This window comes from Theropithecus gelada, chromosome 3 (assembly GCF_003255815.1).
Source record: "Theropithecus gelada isolate Dixy chromosome 3, Tgel_1.0, whole genome shotgun sequence".
Lineage (NCBI taxonomy): Eukaryota > Metazoa > Chordata > Mammalia > Primates > Cercopithecidae > Theropithecus > Theropithecus gelada.
The window spans coordinates 33,628,563-33,648,196 of record NC_037670.1 but is presented as its reverse complement, the minus strand read 5'-3'; the positions used below and the strand labels follow the sequence as shown (position 1 = coordinate 33,648,196).

The following is a 19,634-nucleotide window of genomic DNA, read 5'->3' as shown; positions in this document are numbered from 1 at the left end:
CTTGCAGAGGGTTTTTCCTGGTCCCTATCTCGGGAAAATGATGTTCACCACTATTTTCCTTAGAAGTTTCTCTTCATTCCTCCAGTGGTTCCTTGACTTCATTCATTTGACTTCCCACCATATTTTAACAGTGAGGGTTACCTCCTGTCACCCTTCTTTGATTTTCCTTCCAGCCACCTATAGTGATTCATTCTTCATCTGCTCCTTTTTTCCTCTCTCTTCCTTGCAATCTTGAATTGTAGGACGTTTAGTGAGACATCCTATATCCTTCATATATCTTTGCACTTCCTCAACTTTTAATTGCAGTCAACTTTGCAAATTTGCATAGAGATTATCTTTATATAATTAAGTTAGATATAATGGAATTTTTATCTTTTTTGTGATTCTTTTTATAATTCTATGTTCCATATAAGCCTCCCTGCATTTAAATACTCATTCAGTTTAATATTGGACAAATTACTTTGCTGATCCTCAAACTCCTCACTGTGAAACAGGGATGGGCACACATGTTCCTTCTGGTTGTTGTGAAGATTAGACGATCACACATCAGTGGAACCTAGCTCTGTGCCCAGTGTTTGGCAAATGTTGGTTCATTCTTCTACCTAGGTAACACAAAATCTAAGACAGTTCTTGGTTGTATTGGTTGTATCAATAAGAAATAAAATACTACTTAAACTGAAAACATTCAAAGATAGGAAGCAGGCTCATAGAAGTTAGCACAGCTAAGGGCAAGATTTGAATTCAGATTTCCTGATCCCAGAGTGTGCCTTAATTACTAATCACTTATTATAAAATAAGACAAAAAGTATCTTCACTTCTGTCTTGTCAGTGTGTTAGTCTGTTTGGGCTGCTATAACAAAATACCATCAACTGGGAGGCTTATAAAAATGGAATTTTATTTTTCACAGTTCTGGAGGCTGGGAAGTCTGAGATCCAGAAACGGGCAGATTCTGTGTCTCGAGAGGGCCCACTTCCTGGTTCACGGATGGTGCCGCCTTGCCGTGTTCTCACATAGACGAAGCTAGCCAGCTCTCTGGGGTCTCTTTTATAAGTATACTAAGTGCATTAATCACTTCCTAAAAGCCCCATTTTCTAAAACCATCACCTTGGGGGTAGGATTTTCACATACGGATCTTGAGGGAACACAAACATTCAGATCATAGCAGCTGGGTTCCCCAGAAGCAGACCCTGAGACAACGATTCATGTGCAAGTGATTTGTTATTTATTATTTTCCTCCCAAGGGAAATCAGTAAGGAAACAAAGGAAGAATAGGGAAGGAGAGGAAGCCAAACAAGGAGCAATATTGGACAAAAGTCCTGTGGAAGATAGGCGTGGCCTTATCTCACACGGGAACTTAGAGAATAACGTGAGGCAGGGGAGCTTGGCTTTCATACTCCTCTGCACAGCAGCTAAGCACCATCCAGACAGAGGTAAAGTTGCAAGCATTTCTGAATCAACATGTGCAAGGGATGGGCGTGGGAAGCAGCTTCATTAGACTGAGGGAAGTCTTCTAAAGAAGGGCTGGCCATTGGGAGCAAGAGTAGAGAGGTGCACAAAAATGGTAAAAGGGGTCTGAAGGGTCTCGGTGGATCACCAACACTGTGCACTTCAACTCCAGCCTACTCCCTGGGAGGCTGTTTTCACAGTTTTGTTTTCACTTAGAAGATGCTTATTTCAATATGTGCACGCACACACGTCCTCTATTCCAAAGGCCATCATCAAACCAGTTTATAACTGAAATTTAAATTAGGGTAATATCTCTTGGATAGTTCCACATTAAGGAATGATTAGTATTCCTCTTACATAACTTCAAAGCTAAAAAATCCTCAGTGCCACTATCTTCATGTTTCTTGATGCTATCTAGTCCCTTCTCAGAATCAGCAAATTAGGCTTGGGCACGACCTGATCTCTGCTTCACCCTTGCTTTTGTCTAAAATATTCTTGGCTTCTATAATAATAAAGCTAATACACGATTATGCCTATGTGCTGGTCTAAATGCTCTTTGTATGTTAACTCATTTAATATTTGCAACAAATAAGTACCAGCATAATCCCTATTTATGGTTGAAGAAACAGGCACAAATGGGTACGTAGTAGAAGTGGGTTTCAAACACTCTGGCTCTAACTGAAGTCCATGTTTGTAATCATTATGCTGAAATGCCTCTCCACGAGGGATGAAAAGTCCCTCCAAAAGCAGCCTACATTGATTTCTGTTCCATCTACTTTCTCATCAATGGCTTCCTGTTAGTCTGAATTGAACTAATAAGTACTCAAGACTAGTAAATACTTAGTTCCTGAACTTGGTGATTCAGATAGCAGGAAGCCCAATGTAGCTTCCTTCCAGTTTCTATTCTAAGCCATCCGTGGCTTGCTTCATATTGTCCCAGCAGGACTCCACAGAGGCCAGGATTTTGCCACTTTTGACCATTATAAATAAAATTGATCAAAATACCTCCTACAAATCATATGACATAATAGGGAATTAATAGACCTTTTATTAAATGATTACACATCATACTTAAAAAGGATATAACTGCACACTGTACAATATAAAACTTTAAAACATGCATATAAATTGATATAAGAAGACACTTATGAAGTCCATACAGTCAAGTTTATTTACCTGTATTTATTTACGGGATCTTCAGGGAATGTTTCAGGTGGAGGAAAGGGCTCTTGGTCAATGAGCCTGAAGACTGCATGGCAACCTTTGCCAGCTTTTGGCCTGAAAACTCAACTTCTTCATTTGAGATAATTCCTGTTTTATATACTTTCATTTGAGATATTCCTGGTGTATCAAATGAAACAAAATCTATGAAATACTGGATTCACAAAAATACATTTTGAATATTGAATGTAGATAGATGTATTTAAATCTTTCCTGCTTTTTGCACTTTCATAACATATTCCGTTCTTTATTTTTCTACTAATCATGATGAATTTAGAGTATCTCAGGGCCTTATTTTTGATATCTTAAAGCTGGATTTTTAATAAAAATCTTACTGAATAGGTAATACTTGTTTCCAAAAGCTATGCTCACCTGTCAATGATTCAGAATTTGTCTCTGTCATCCTCCTGCTACTTAGCATTCAATGTCCTCTACTGCCTTCCTCGACTCCACCAAATTTCTCTCAGGTCGTGACAGTAGCATGGATTCTGCTCTTGATGCTTTCTTCCACTTTCCTGTCAAAATGCATTTAAATCCCAGTCGCCATGAGGGTTTTTATGAGCTGCTTCTCACTAGAGTGATTACGACTGTCCTTGAATGTGGCTTAATGTTTGCCCTCTGAAAGAATTTGTATTTTAACAGAGAGCTTCTGAATACGCAAAACCTTCACCCCAAATAGTCAATCTTTAAGGGATTTCGGGCACCAACTAGAAAAGTAATAAGGGTACAGACTGATCTATTTGTATCTGCTAATAGAAACATGGATTTTCGTCTATCAAAAAGTGATAGAAATGTCTATGATTAATGTTTTCTTTCCTATGCCACATCATGCGGTGCTTGCACATGGTTTTATGCTTGACTTCCCATTGGTAAGGATAAAGAATCAAATTATATTAGAGCTTGTTTTTGGAAACCCAAGGGGTACATATAGTTAATTAGAGATATGCCCTCTGTTTATTTTCCCTGTTTTTCCTAAGGGATGTAAAAAACATTTTCAATAGTATTCCTTCTGGAAATCTTATTTAGCCAGTGGATAATTTCCCAGTGTTCTAATCAATTTAAATGGATGCTTTTAGAACTGTAAGCTTAATATTCATTCTAGAGTCTCTTTTTACTTAGGTAAAATTCTCAAATTGCTAGTATAAAAAGGTATTTCCTTTTATTAAATGGGATTCAACATCTCCTCACTTCTGTAGCTTCAGTTCAGAGACATGGATTTAAAATACATTTAGTTTATTTTGGCCACGTTAAGTGGATCTGCTTTTTAAATTTTATGTAATTATGACAGATGTTTTATTGATTATTCTTTCATAAAGTGCACAATAAAAGAGGCTGAGTATCAGAATAATTCCATATAATTTCACATGCTCCCCCAATGTTTTTGCAGAGCTTAAATCCATAAAATTGTTTTGAAGGATTTTAATTTCCTTTTTTTTTTGGTTTGGCAGCTGTCCCATGTTTCGAAAGAGCCATTTCCTGGAACTTTGTCAGACTGTTTTTACTGGCTTATCTATATCTGTGTTTTCTTATGTGTGACCTTATTATATCCAAGGGGAGGTAGCAATACTGAAGTCAATAATATTCTTCATAATTTCATAATAACATACATCTTTTGTTCTTTTATTTCTGTCAACACTATTTTTCTTTTTTTTGAGATGGAAGTCTTGCTGTGTCCCCCAGGCTGGACTGCAGTGGCGCTATCTCGGCTCACTGCAAGCTCTGCCTCCCGGGTTCACGCCATTCTCCTACCCCAGCCTCCCGAGTAGCTGGGACTACAGGCACCCGCCACCATGCCTGGCTAATTTTTTATATTTTTAGTTGATACAGGGTTTCACCATGTTAGCCAGGATGGTCTCGATCTCCTGACCTCGTGATCTGCCCACCTTGGCCTCCCAAAGTGCTGGGATTACAGGCGTAAGCCACCGTGCCTGGCCTGTCAACACCATTATACTGTCATTCAGTGCTATTCATTTGCAAGTTTCCAGGATCATAGGTGTAGATTGAGTGTCTGGGTCAATTTGTGCTGCTTTAACAGAATACCATAGTGGCTTGTACAACAAGCACTCATTTCTTACAGTTCTGGAGGCTGGAAGTCCAAGATCACGGTTCAGCTTGGTCAGGTTCTGCTGAAGGCTCTCTTTTGGGTTGCAGATGTCACCTTCTTGCTATGTTTTCACATGGTGGGATGGGGGAGGGAGCTTTATGGGGTTCCTTTTATAAGGGCACTAATTCCATTTATGAGGGTTCCATTCTCAAGAACTAATCACCTTCCAAAGGCCTGACCCCATAATAACATTACAATGGGGGTTAGGATTTCAACATAATTTTGGTGAGACATAAACATTCCATTTATTGCACTGAATATTTTTATAACAACCTACTTACTCCCATACAACAGAGGATGCATGACTTCAGGTTCTTAGCATGTATGTTTAAACAGAATGACATGAGGGACTTGAGATTAAGAAGGGGTATCAGTTAAGACTGCATTTGGCTTCATGTCATAGAAACTCAACTCTAGAAGCTTATCTCAATAGGGTTTTCTTTCTCTGCTTTTAAAAGAAGAGTAAACTCAGTAACCAGGGCTAATCAGCTGCTCAAGAAAGTCATCAAGCACCTGAGCTTCTTCCTAGCTTCTTGCTCTGCTATCATTAGCCTGTAGTTTTCACCCTCATGATTGAAAGAAAAGAGCTCCTCCTCCAGTCATTCAAGGGAAGGTGGGCAGAGGGCATAAGCACAGCTGATTTAGTCTTTTGTTATCAGGAAAGTAAAAACTTTCCTGGAAATTGTATTGAGTCCATATTTGCTTATATGTGGTTGAGAAGGACTAGGTCACATAGCTAAGGCAATCTGGAAAGGCATGTTTTAAGTTGGTACATTGCACATTTAATCAGGATTATATTAGAAAGGAAGGGATACTGGGTAGGCAAAGCAGTGTCTGTCACAAAGGGATTTAGGGCAAGGTAAGTGTATGGAAAATAAAGCATCCCTGATCTAAAGGTCAGTCCTGAAGCTACTATGATGAATAAAGAGGGTGTTTCCATGAAGTAGGAAACACTTGAACCAGGTCACTGCAGGATTGTCATGTCACCATGATTTTGAACTTGCTGATGCAGAAACCTGAACTATAGACACATCAGTGGTGATACCAGCTTTAGGATGTATGTTCACCTGAAGCTGCAGAGGCAGGGGGAACACTGGAAAGATACTTTGTTTACAGTGAGGATATAGCTAACAAGTTTTTCAAATATTGATGCTTACTAACCAACCCATCTCTTCCAGTAGGTAAATGTACATGTACAGGCAAATAATTATTAGAAAGAAATCAAAGAGAAATCCAAGTTGGAAGACCTTGATAGCTAATCTAGTAGAACCAAACCATGGTAGCCTGTGCTTCCATCCTTCTCCTGTCCTGCAGGTTAACAGGGCCCAGGAGTAAAATACTGTGTCCCAGGCAGGGCAAGGGATATGATGCTCCTATTTGTACCTCTAGCTTTCCCTTTACTGGCTTTAGGTGTTGACTGCTCTTTACTACATTCACATTCTTTCCTTTGATGTGTTAATATAGTCACTCTCCTTACCCTCAAGTCTTAATCTGGTGAATCAGTCAGGGAACTGACAGGAAACAGATGGAACCATTTACAAGGATGAGGGCAGGGAACCCACCAAAGGGGTGATGCACTTTAGAGCTAACCAAAGTAGGGAAATGTCACCACCCTCAGAGTGATGTTGCTTTGACTTTAGCTGTAGGTGAGGGGGGCCTGGCAGGAGCTGGGGACTTTGGTAGAGGAATATAGCCATAGCCAACCCATGGCCTGGCAGGTAGACAGCTGAGTTCCTGTAGACATCTGCCATTATCTGTATCAACCAGAAGTGAGGGAGCATGGGGAATCCATGAAAACCATCCTAAGAGGCCTGCCTCCTAGGGTACAGAGCAGTGTGGAGGAGGCTGGAGAGGGAATCTGGAGCGATCAAGGCTGAAAACCCAGCATCCCTAATCAATTGACTGTTCTATCTTTTCATGCTAATATCCATATTTCTCCTCTGACCCAGTAGTTCTTATTCAAGGATCAATCATTTTCCTCCCTTTCCAAAGTGCTCCCTGTGTATGGCATCTCAGTCCAGGGAATAGGCTGTTGGGATGACATCCTGTGTCTACGGTCTCTCCTCTAGGAGTTCAGTACTTCTCACGGTGACCACTCAGCCCTCAGTTAGCTCACGATTCAATTATCTGCTTTATCTTTTTACCTGGATGCCAGGAAGCTACAGATGTAGCTCATCTTTATCAAAGACACATGTTTTGCAATATATGTGTTTTAGCTTCTTTCCTGGCTCCATTTTTTTCTTTCCACTTTGTTCCTTTATTCCTTTACACTTTCTTTTAATGTATACACACATTTCTCATATTGGGGCATGAATATCTCTAGGTCAGGGTTTCTCAGCCTTGGCTCTGTGGAAACTTGGGCCAGATAATTCTTTGTTCTGAATGGCAAATAACGTATCCTTATTCACAAAGTATTTTATTCATGGGCACTGTCCTGTGCGTTGTAGAATGTTTTGCAGCATCTCTGGCCTCTACCCGCTAGAGGCTAGTACCACCCACCCCATAACAGTATCTCCTGGCGGGGGTTGTGGGGGGTGGGGGTGGGGGCAAAATTTGCCTCTATTTTGAACCTGAATGAGAACCTGATTGAGGACGCTCAATGAAGTGGTATATGAAGAGGTGAAGTAAAAACATGAGTCAAAATTGGCACCTCTCTTGATTGTGCCAGTTATGCATTAAAAAATTGAGAATACATTTATTAAAACAGGTATGTTATAGAGTAGCCTTTACTACTACTACAACTTTTCAGAATAAAAGATCAAGAGCTGCAGGCGACAATCCTTGGTGTAAACACCAACAAATACATAGAACAAAGCTATCAGGTTGGATTTTTCTGTCCTTTGCAGATGTGTGACTATGGCAGAAGGTGCTGTCGGTACTGTCTCTGATTCAGTACCAAGCATAAACATCACTGACTCTGGAGGAAGGCACTGGCACCAAATGTTTAGTAACTTTTCCACAGGCTTGAGGGATTGATTACATGAAGCTTTGGGCAGTCTTCTGTCACCTTTCTGGCTGGAACTCAACTTTCTTCTCCCCTCACTCCTCCCCAGTTGGGTGCAGAGCAGTCAGGCTACATCCAAGATTCAGGCTACATCCAAGATTCTTTCTATCCCCAAGCATTTATATGTATGTATATGTGTATGTGTGTGTATACATCTGTGTGTGTGTATATATATGGTGATAAATGTATAAATATATAAAACAATTAAACATTTAAATATAAACGATTACACATGTTAATATTAAAAATATATGTATGTATACATACATATATATAAAAACATTTTGCAGCATTAGCTTATGAGAGAATAATTTCTCTACTTCATTATATAAATATATGTAACAGAATGAGAGAAAATTTGTAGCACAATGAATTTCTAATGGAGGAAGATTTCAAGTGTCATTTTAGGTCTAGGAGCTTGACACAGGTTTAAACTGAAACAGCTTTTCTCACATATTTTCTTTTTTATTTACTGAACTTTCCTCTAAGTCATGATCATTGGGGTTGTGGTTCTTACAAATTTAACTCCATTTTCATGCTCCATTTTAATAATCTGATATTTAATCTTGATTTTGGTTATCTATTGCTATATGAAAAAAACACTGCAAAATTTCATGACTTTCAACAATAATCATTTTATTATTTCAAAATTCTGTGTTGGCTGGGCTCAACTGGAAAGTTCTTTTGTATAGACTTGACCAGAGAACATCCTAGATGGCTCATTCACGTGACTGGCACGTGATGCTCAGTACTGGCTGGTTGCTGGGGCTCCTGAGTGAAAAGGCCACACATGCCCCATGCCTGGTGGTTTGGTTCTGAGAGAGGGTGTCCCAAGAGAGCTCATTTGGAGAAAGAGGAAGTGGAGGCTGACAGTCTTCTAAAAGACTAGAACCAGAACTGGCAGAGCATCACTTCTGCCTTCTTGGCTATGCAGTCACAGGGCCAGATTCAAGATGATGAAAAATAAACTCCCATTCTCGACGGGAAAAATGATCAAAATTTTGTGGCCATCTTTAGTCCACTGCAACCTCCTGCTGGTTTTCAGAAGCACAATTTTTTTTGGGTGTTTGGGCCACTTTGGTTGTCATGATATTTGGTATCTGAGCAGCACCTCTTTCACTGATTTGGCCCCATCCCACTGAGTTTTTCTGCTTCAAAACTGGCTATTTCCTTTCCATTTTTCTGCCTTTATCTTGATCTTAGACTTTGTAACATTTCAAACCAGAGGCTACACCTCATCTTTGATTTCAGTTATCAGGTAAACACGAGGGTGTGTTTACTCATCTGCTCCAGGAAGTTTTCAATGTCTTCTAATAAAATACGTTCATTTTCCATAAAACCTTCCAATCGGGGGGCAGGAGTGCTGTGACTTTAATCCATAATCACATCTTAGCGTACAGGTGTCAAAGAGCAGTTTTTCAAGTGGGGAAACTTGTGTTTGTTTTATCTGGGTACTCCCCCACAGTTTAAAGCCTAGTTTTTTTGCCCTGCCCCGCTCCAATAATTTTCTTGACTTAGCGAGTGAATACTTAAAAGGAGCTAAGGTGATGAAGATGGAGGGAGTGAAGTTCTGGGAAGGCTGGAAGGGTATGCAGATTTGTAGGGGTGATAGATGTCATGTTGCATCTGTGGAAATGAGGATTCAGAACCAAAGGTGGGTAGGCAATAAATGTGGATGTGTGGATGTTTCCTGAGGTTAGGGAGGAGGACAGGGGATAAGGGTTACACTGACTACACATCAAAGTTTTTCCAGGATATGTATTATGTTTTATTGTCCAAATATTATGCTATGGTGTTCCTTATAGCCATGAACATGTCACCTATTTGTATGATTTAACTCCCTTATTTCTGAGGGTCAGGCAAGGCAACCTGCTATTAGAGGAGAAAATGATGGTGTATATATCTAGGTTTTATTAAAACTCATTCCCTACCGGTGGCTTATAGTTATTTAAATTGTTTTCAGAGTTAATAAGATTTTATTTTGGTAATAAAATCAGTATGATGGCCAGAAAGAAGATATGTATGTTTGGAAAAATCAGAAATATCATTTTTGAAAGAAATGTGACAATGCACATATATAACATCTTGCGAACGGTATTGTATATCACAAAACCTGCTCACAGCAGAAAAACTAGCCATCACTTCTCACAGTCAATGAGAAGTATAAATCAAGGACATAGCAGTAAGCTGTGATGCCCAAGCTTCATGGATACATTTTCCTAAAGAATAATGCACTAAAAACAAAACTACATGACCAAAAAAAAGCACTAATTGCAAATCACTGTGAAACAGTAGCAAAAATCTTTATGTTGTGCTACTAGTGATAGCAACAGGAGGCAGTCAAATACCTAGGCAGATAGAGGCAGGTCTCCGGTGAAACCTCACATCCAAGCTAAAGACAGTTTAAAGCCTGAAAGCCAAGCTACAAGTTAAATTCTCAGACCAGATTGAGAACTTGTCTTCCTGTTTGGCACGCTTTCCTCTGACCCCCACCCTTCACCTATTTTACATATACCTACCCTTTCTAATTGGTTTTCTACACTGTCGTGCCTGCCTTTGAGTGGGGTCTTCGCTTAAACCTTTTTTTGCAAACTCACAAACCAATCAGTATGCACTCCCCATTCTGAGTGGATAAAAGCCCCAGGCTCAGTCACACGAGAGGTGATTTTCCCACTTTTGGGTAAGGGAACCAATCCCAGCATTCCCTCTTTGTGAGAACTTTCCTTTCCCTTAATCAATTCCACTCCACTCACTCTCCGGTGTCTGTGTGCCTAATTTTTCCTAGTTGTGAGACAAGAACTTGGACCTACCTGAGCTAAGGAGCAGAAAGACCACAACACTAGGCTACTTGTCCCAGTTTCAAACTATTATCAATACCAATTGAAAGCAATCAGCTGGGAGTAGTAGCTCATGCCTGTAATCCCAGCACTTTGGGAGGCCAAGGCAGGTGGATCATTTGAGGTCGGGAGTTTGAGATCATCTGGCCAACATGGTGAAACCCCGTCTCTACTAAAAATATAAAAATTAGCTGGGCCTGGTGGCAGGTGCCTGTAATTCCAGCTACTCAGGAGGCTGAGGCAGGAGAATCGCTTGAATCTGGGAGGCAGAGGTTGCAGTGAGACGAAATCATGCCACTGCACTCCAGCCTGCGTGACAAAGACACCATCTCAAAAAAAAAAAAAAAAAAAACACACAAAAGAAAATTTTTTTTCTTGGTCCCCAAATCTTAACATTTTTTTTTATCCAATAGGAATTGGGTAGAAGCACTATGTCTCATTATAACCTTAAGATAATTTAAAAAAATCTGTTTTAGTAATATATTTCAATAGATGTATGAGTTAGTGTAAAAGATCTTGAGGCCGATGTCCTTCAAAGTTGACCAATGATGTAGCCACTTTTCTTGATTCTGAGTATAGTAGGATTACTCAAGGTTTTGTTGGCCTGGCAGCTGATAATGTTAATGCTAACTCTGGAAGTCCAGAAGACATAGGTCAGAACATACAGTTGTTTGTGAATATTTACACTGATATTCAGGTTTTAAAAGAAATATATTCTAAGTGGTTTTGGTTCAAAGCAAGAGAATACTGAAAACAAAGTGCCACATCTTTCACTATTTTACTGCATCATCATTCAGTCATTCCTTCATTCAACCTACCATGTTTCCACTCCCATTCCTTCTCAATACTAGAATTAGCTTTTAAAAACAACCACACGACTTAAAAACCTCTACTCACTTATTACAGACCACGGGATAAAGTCCAAACTCCAGGTGCTGTGCATGAGGCCCTTCTCATACTGACTCGGTTTCATTTCATTCTCCAGTTTCATTTTTCATCCTGTCCCTACTACATGCCACAAGCTTGAAGGCCACACGCTTCAGTATTAAAAATGCAGATCCTTAGGTCCTACTCAGATCTACAAAATTAGAATCTTTTGGAGGTGGGACCCAGGAAACTTTTTTTTTTTTTTTTGAGATGGAGTCTTGCTCTGTCGCCAGGCTGGAGTGAGTGCAGTGGCGCGATCTCGGCTCACTGCAACCTCCACCCACTAGGTTCAAGCGATTCCCCTGTGTCAGCCTCTTGAGTGGCTGAGACTACAGGCGCGCGCCATCACGCCCGGCTAATTTTTTGTATTTTAGTAGAAACGGGGTTTCACCATGTTGGCTAGGGTGGTCTTGATCTCATCTCGCGATCTGCCCGCCTCGGCCTCCCAAAGTGCTGAGATTACAGGCATGAGCCACTGCTCCCGGCCAGAATCTGCATTTTAACAAGCAAACCAGATATTCTTACCCAAATTGAAGCTTGAGAGTCACTCACTTGCCTTGATACTCTCAGCACATTGGTATACCTTTGTGAGAGCTTCTCAAATAATTAAACATGTCAGGGCATACATCATAATTTTCAGGCTAGAAAATGTGACGGCTATTATTTAAAGAAGAAGGAGTTCCTCCCAAAGAGGAGGGTCTGATCTTCCCCTAGAAAAAACTGCATAGGTGTAGAAAAAAGAAAGACTGTAATTCCACTGGCTCAGGGTGGAAGGAGAATAAAGCCTCGGGCGCTCTCATGTGTCTGTAAGAACTTCAATCCTTCTTTCATGGTTTATTTCCAAATGTCCTTTGCTCATGTTTCACCAAATATCTGCACTCCCACCAAGAACTGAGGCAGCCGGAGATGCGAGGTACCTCCCACCTCTGGACCCTATCTAAACCGCTGGGTTCCACTCTCCCCAATTAAGACACAATGCTCCAGGAAGCCTCCCCTAATTCTAGGTCATAATGTATCACTTCACCCCTCGCACTCCCATCCAACTTCACTTACGTGATTTTCTCATGTATTTGGGATGTAACTCAAACGTCCTCAAGTCCCACAGCCTGTGGGTGCAAATGCAGTCATGTTAGCGATAATACCTGAATTATTATCTTGGTATCCTTTTTGCCCCGGGAACTCCACGGCTGTCTTCTTGTTACTGGCTCCAAAGCTAACAATAAAATCCCTTCACACAAATCGTCCTTTGGCTACAGACCTCAAGGTCCGTGCCATCTCCGCAGGAACCCTCGTGGGGTTGGCGTGCACAGTCCCCTCCGCTGCGCTTGCATCCCTCTCCGCTGACAGCCACTGCTTTGAACTCCAGAGGTGTTAAATGGCTTGGGAACATAATTTCAAAATTGACAGTTGGATAAATACCAGAATAAGCACCAGAAGATGACAGCGGAACCAAGGCTCGAGATGGGCCGGCTGACACCACTGGGCGCTGAACCTGGCTGGAAGCTTCCTGGCAGCGACAGCGAAAAGGGAACACCTGTCGTGGGGGCCCTTGTTTCATGTCAGTAAGAAGTAGAGCAACTGCTAGACGCGCTCCACAAAACCCTGGACGCACTTGATACATCCCAACCAGCAAGCTCAAGTACCCTGCGAACCTGGGCGCCCGCCACCCCCAGGGCAGGCAGAGAGGAGCTCTTCAAGGGGTAAAGCGACCCCTGTGGGGCCAGCGCCCGTCCTCTCTTCTGCTATCCGCGGGCACCCGGGCACGCGACGACTCGGCTGAATTAGGGCGTCCTGCAGCTCCCGGGGCGAGGAGGAGCTCGGCCTTTCTGTTCTGCCCTCAGAAGGTAGAGGAGAGGTGGTCCTGGAGTGGGAGTCAGTTCAGGCTGCGGGCTGTGCCACGCGCGGAGGTCCGGGGACCCCACTCCCGCCTCCCCGAGGCCCGCCTCCCCGAGGCCCGCCCCGCCCCTTACGACCCGACCCTGCAATCCCTCTGCGCGGGCTTCCGGCCGCGGCGACCCCGGCCCGCGCTATTGGCGCTAGCTAGTTCGCTGCCAGAGGCCTCGAGGGCGGCGGGGCGGGGCCTCCAGCGGGCGGGCGGGGTTTTGGCGCCGCGAGGTGGCGGCAGCAGAGCGGCGCAGAAGGGAGGGGGCGGCTGGCCGCGCGGAAGGAGTGAGTCACCTGACCGCTGCCCTCGCTGCCCGCCAGGCGCTCTCGCTGCAGTCAGTCGGGCCGCGCCGCGCCTCAGCTCCGGTGAGTGGCTCGGCAGTCCCGCCGGCCCTTCTCCGGGAGGGTTGGCGCGGTCAGGGCCGCGGGCCTGTGAGGGGAGGCCCGCGGACAGGTCCGGGGGAGGTGCAGGCGGGCCGGGGGCGGCTCTTTCTGGGCTGGGCGGGGCGCGGGGGGCGCTGGCGGCCGGGATTCTGGAAGTGGCCGCGACGCCGGAAGGGGCGTCCCGTCGGCGCCCGAACCCCCTGCACCGCAGGAGCTGTTGTTTACCCGCGCGCGCCGTACTTTACCCGGGGCGGGCGGGTACTGGGGGCCGCGGGGTCCCTGCCCCACCCCCGCTCCCCACCCTCGGGCGCCAGCCCAGCCCCTCGCCCGCGGCCCGCCCGGGCTGTGACACATCAGCACCGCCCTCGCGGCTGGGGCCCCGTATTGTCCTCCGCCGCCTCCCACCGCTATGCCCAGCCTCGCGTCTACTCAGCGTGGTGCCTGTCGCGCGTGGAATCGCGTAAGAAAAGCCGAGTTTGTGCCTGGGGAGAGAAGGCCACCGTGCTGAGATGGATTTAGCGAAGACTGGTTTTGGGGACCGGAGATCCCAGGACTCCCTTTGTTGGAGTTTTGCCCACGCGTTGTAATTAAGCCTCGCACAATATGGTGAGAGTGGGCGTTGATTCTGGAGACACCAGCTTTGTGCTCGTGTAATGTAACACGAGTGCCGTTGCTTCCTCATTCTTACACGGCAGTTTCATGTCATTGAGTAGAATTGTGCGGAATGCTTTTATGGAGTGAGGCTTTTGCGTTAAACTTGTTTTGATTCCAGGTAAAGTGTAGTAGTAATTGTGAAAGAACGTGTATGGGGAAAACGAGCTACAGTGTCACGCTTGGAGGAACAAAGAATGTTTTGTAGGATGCTTTGCTTTTTGGAAAATTGTATAGGGGTATGGACTGTTACCCATGGAGGATGCTATGGGAATTTGGTCACATATTTGAACACACTTTACATCAGAGGGTTTGTATTGAATGCAGTTCAGAAGGATAAAGGGTGGAAATCCCAGATGTGTTAGTGGCAGAGCACTTGAGCGCTTCACATAGCCAAGCAGAAAAATGGGAAGAGGCTTGCTTCTTCCTGGTCTTTGGGTAGTGGTGCAAGGGCTGGGTTGGGCTTGGCTTGAAGGCACTTGCCACTTCTGCCTTTGGACATCTTAAGGAAGGTTAGGGAAGAAAGGCTCCTGGTGAGTCAGCTTGGAGTAGGGTGGCTTTGGTGTAGTGAATCTTGTATTGCTGTTTAACCTATGGTTCTGTCAAGTGGTTTACTATTGTTCAGTATGTTGGTTGATTAACAAGGTAGGATGACACTTTAAAAAGTTGGGTTGCTGAGTCATTCGCCCCAGCTTGAGAGGTAATTAGAAACAGCTGGTGCAGATACTCTCATCACATGTCTCCACTATAAAAGGCCAAGGAGCGCTCTAGAGGGGTTGCTTCAGAAGGCTGAAGGGGACCCAGCTGGGGTTGTTTTGATCCAGCTTATCAGTGGGTGAAGTGGAAGAAGCACTCTTAGGCAGTGGCCAGTAGCACTGAGGCGGTGTTTAAACCCAGAGTCTCGTGACCTGCTGTCTGAGAAGAAATTTGCGCTGGAGAGAGCTAAAACTGGGGAAGAAATTTGCAGCTAGGGGTAACCCAATAAAAAATATTGCAACAAAAATATTTGCTACTCTTACTGGACTTAGTTTCCTTTTTGTGGTTTTTGTTATGTGGTCTATAAATTTCAAGCAGTGAGCTTAATTTGTGCTTCATAAAAATTTGGTTATGAGTACACAGAGGGGACTTGCTGTTTCTCAAGACCCTTGGCTTTTCATGCATACACAAGAAGTTTCAGGAGTCAGAGGAGGGTAAGCACAGTATGGGTGGAATTAACAGGTCTCATTGGGTCAAGTCTGGAAAGAGCTGTTTAATGAATGGCCAACCATAAATACCTGTTTCATTGTCTTGATTGTGTGACACTACTGCCTTTACACCTGGTGTCATTGCTTCTTGCTTTAAAAAGGAGCACACAGCCCAAATATTTATGAATCCTCATTGCAAACAAAGTTTAGGAATGGGAAATGTAGAGCTGGGAATTTGACCCTTTGGTGGAAAAAATGATGATTCCTATTAATGATAGTTCATTTAAAACATTTTATATTAGGAAAAACTTTTTTATATATAAATATAAATTTTTATATTTATTTTGTTCCTTTATGTCTGGGACTAGAGGAGATTAGAAATCATGAATATTGTAAGTATTAGGGCCTCTAAGGTGGGGTACAAGGAGTTTCATGTGGAAAGACTATATTAAAACTTTTAAAACCTTCTATTTAATATAAGAAAGACATTAAACTTAAAAATACAGACTAACAATAGCGCATTCATATTATATAATGCGCGTGCATGCCCTCCACCCCTTTGTTGTTGGGGGAACATAGCCTGTTAACCACTGTCAATAACATTCTTTCAGCAACCGAAATGCTTGTTCTTTTATGGTTTCCTCCTAAGAGTTCTTTCAGACTGTCCTTAATATTCCATTTAAGTTTTATTTTATAGGTAGTTCTCTTGTCTGTATATTTTACTTTAAAGATTAGAAGTTTGAGTGTAAACTTCTTGTTACATTGTTGATATTGGGGATGGAAATACAAAAAATACAGAATTTCATTTGGTAACCTGTATTTTGAATTTGGAGACAAGCTCACTGGTTGGTTTGTTTAAATGTTTGTTATCTGAAGTGCAGTGAAATGTAAAAAGGTGCAGTGGAAATACTCGAAGATGATCCACACATTGGAGTGTAGTATGTATATAGTGTGTAATATGTATATCACACATTCTGTAAAAATTATTTTGTACTGTCACTCCTCGAAGTCTGTTTTTTTTTGTATTTTTTTTTGGCCAAGCTTACACTTGCTTAATGAAGATTAATAAGACGACAGATTCAGTAAATCCCTTGGAAAGTAGCATTTATTCTGAATATCAACCTCCTGCTAGTGCTGGTGGCGGGTGGCGGCAGTGAGGGTGGTATTTACCGTTCAGTTAAATCTCATGTGCCATGTGGCTTCTACACACCTGTACTGTGAGAGATGATGCTCAGAATAACAGTTGCAAAACCCTTTAAAATTACCACGTGTCAGAGATTCTCTTCATTGTGCTGATCTCTCTATGACTTACGTTTTAGGAATCACCACCTCTTCTAATTTTCTGACTTATGTTCTGTTAATGAGAGAATTGTCTTAACCCTAAAACCTGCACTCCCTGAGCATTCTAAACAGGGTTTATTTTATGTGGTGGAACGATGATTTTTGAGATTGTTTTGTTTTAAAATACATGTCAAATGAGGTAATGTACTGATGGCCAAGGTATGGGTAATTTGAGTGCAGTTTGCCAGAATCCACACCCCTTGGAGGGAGTAAACATTTCAGGACTGCAGATAAAACATTGACTTGTCACACTAGCCTGCAGCCCAGGCACCTGACTTACACAGTGCATTAACATAACTGAAGTCTGGGTTTGATCACTGTACGGTTGACAAAAGAAGCAGTAAGCAGAATGGTTAAAAGTAGATCTGGAGCCAGACTGCTTAAGGTCAGGTTCTGGTTGTGTCACCCACTTTAAAGCCTTGGGCAAGCCCTTCTGCCTGGTAACTGGTGCCTCATTGTTTCCTCTGTAAAGCAGGGATGGTGATAGTAGAATCTTTATCAGAGAGATTGTTGTGAGGATTAAATGTGTTAATACGGGGTAAGTGTTTAGAACAGTGCCAGCTGTATGAGAAACATCAATAAGTGTTAGGTGTTACTATCTGTTGTTCAGAATCAGGGAAGTACTTAGTTACACAGCAATGTTTGGTAGCTGCTGAGAGCTGATTCGCCGCCATTGATCACAAGTGAGACTGAGGAGTGCAGTGCAGGTTGCTGCTACTGGAAAAACAACTCGGGGAACACTCTTAACGTTAAGTCAGTAGCACCATCTCAAACATACATTCAACTTCTGAGGGCAAGGAACACAGGACATAGCTTTTTACTTAAAGGAATCTTAGTCTCAGCAGAGTGCTTGAGGTAGTCACTAACCAGTTAATTGAAACTGGCTTTTACGAAATCAAAACACTTGCTATTCTTTGGCTAGTCTTTTCCATGTTGTAGTTGACATTGTGGCCCGGCAGCTTTAGTAACCTGTCCACCCCTCCCTTCTTGTTAACACCAGAACAGAACTAGCTTCTCAGTACATATTCCTGGGCCCTATCCAGTTTGTTGGAAACATTTGGAATGTAAATTTGTATGCCAGTTTGTTTCTTCTAAGTATTATGTTTTCTTTAGATGATATGCCCATACTAATACAGAAAAATTATCCATGAAATGGATATGAATACAACGAACGTATTTATCATATAGCTTTTTGTACCTGTTAGTAATTCAGAAAGGTTGTGTTATTGACCATTCTTTGAACCAGAGTGTAAGTTTCCTGATGGTGAGAATCTGTGTCTTTCTGTTTTATCTCCTATGGCACACTGAATATACCTTGGCTGTGTTTCTTTAATAAACTGTTGGTTGCTGAACTGGGTGGTATGATATGTGTTCATTCTAGTTCTGTGGTTTTGAAACTTGGGAATGTTTAACAGATTAAAGGAGAGAACATCGTGTATTGTACCTTGTAAGTGTACACTGAGTTAAAATTCTTTTGATTATTTAGCTTTCTACTTTGTTTTTTATCATTGGTGTGATTATTGAGAAAGCAGCTGGAATTAAGTAATTCTAGTTCATCTCCTAAGATAGACATAAAACTTGTGACTTATTTTTACCCATAATTGGCTTAGAATTGAATTGAGCACAATATAATTTGGTTTTCTAGATGTTAAATGTCTTATACGTCTAATACTTTGAATATCATCACTCCTCTAGGGCAGATTCTTCGTTTTATTTAGGATCAGGGACAGGTTAGAAAATATTCATTGGAAAATAAAAGCTGTCTTGAAGCAAACATGAGGAAGAAGAAATAGTGGTAGCCAGAATCTTGGTTGTTAATGACCAGTGTAGGAGCACAGTGGGCATGTAGTGAAATTGGCTGGCAGCTGGTTCCTTTCTCAATACCGGCACAATTTAGAAAATGTTACATTAATATAGCTGAAATTTTGTGCAGATCATGTTATCTGAAAAGTAATTGTAAACACTTTTCTCAATGCCTTAGGAAAGTCATCGTTCAAGTTAATATTTTTGTAACAAACTATTCCCAGTTTTTTTTTTTTTTTTTTTTTTTTTTGTGAGACGGAGTCTCGCTCTGTCGCCCGGGCTGGAGTGCAGTGGCCGGATCTCAGCTCACTGCAACCTCCGCCTCCCGGGTTTACGCCATTCTCCTGCCTCAGCCTCCCAAGTAACTGGGACTACAGGCGCCCGCCATCTCGCCCGGCTAGTTTTTTGTATTTTTTAGTAGAGACGGGGTTTCACCGTGTTCGCCAGGATGGTCTCAATCTTCTGACCTCGTGATCCACCCGTCTCGGCCTCCCAAAGTGCTGGGATTACAGGCTTGAGTTTTTTTTTTTTTTTTTTTTGAGATGGAGTATCACTCTGTCGCCCAGGCTGGAGTACAGTGGTGTGATCTCAGCTCACTGCAACCTCCGCCTCTTGGGTTCAACCAATTCTCCTGCCTCGGCCTCTGTAGTAGCTGGGATTACAGGGCACTCCCCCCACCATGCCCAGCTAATTTTTGTGTTTTAGTAGAGATGGTTTTCACCGTGTTGGCCAGGCTGGTCTCGAACTCCTGACCTCAAGCAATCCACCCACCTCTGCCTGCTAAAGTGCTGAGATTACAGGCATGAGCCACTGTGCCTGGCCCCTAATTATTCCCAGTTTCTATCAG

General features: G+C 42.7%; 1 protein-coding gene across 3 annotated transcripts in view; it reads left to right on the top strand.

The window, feature by feature from the left end:
• The window catches only part of BACH1 (BTB domain and CNC homolog 1), a 150,174-nt gene that overhangs the window by 87,787 nt on the left and 42,753 nt on the right, over nt 1-19,634 (top strand). The window contains exon 1 of one of the 3 annotated variants that reach the window (XM_025379730.1): nt 13,629-13,790. The exons of 1 other annotated variant lie outside the window; for it this stretch is intronic. The gene's annotated coding sequence lies outside the window, so the exon portion shown is untranslated. Of the gene's footprint in view, nt 1-13,628; nt 13,791-14,171; nt 14,415-19,634 lie in introns of those variants that run through there. One more of the 3 variants, XM_025379731.1, reaches the window with a different exon arrangement.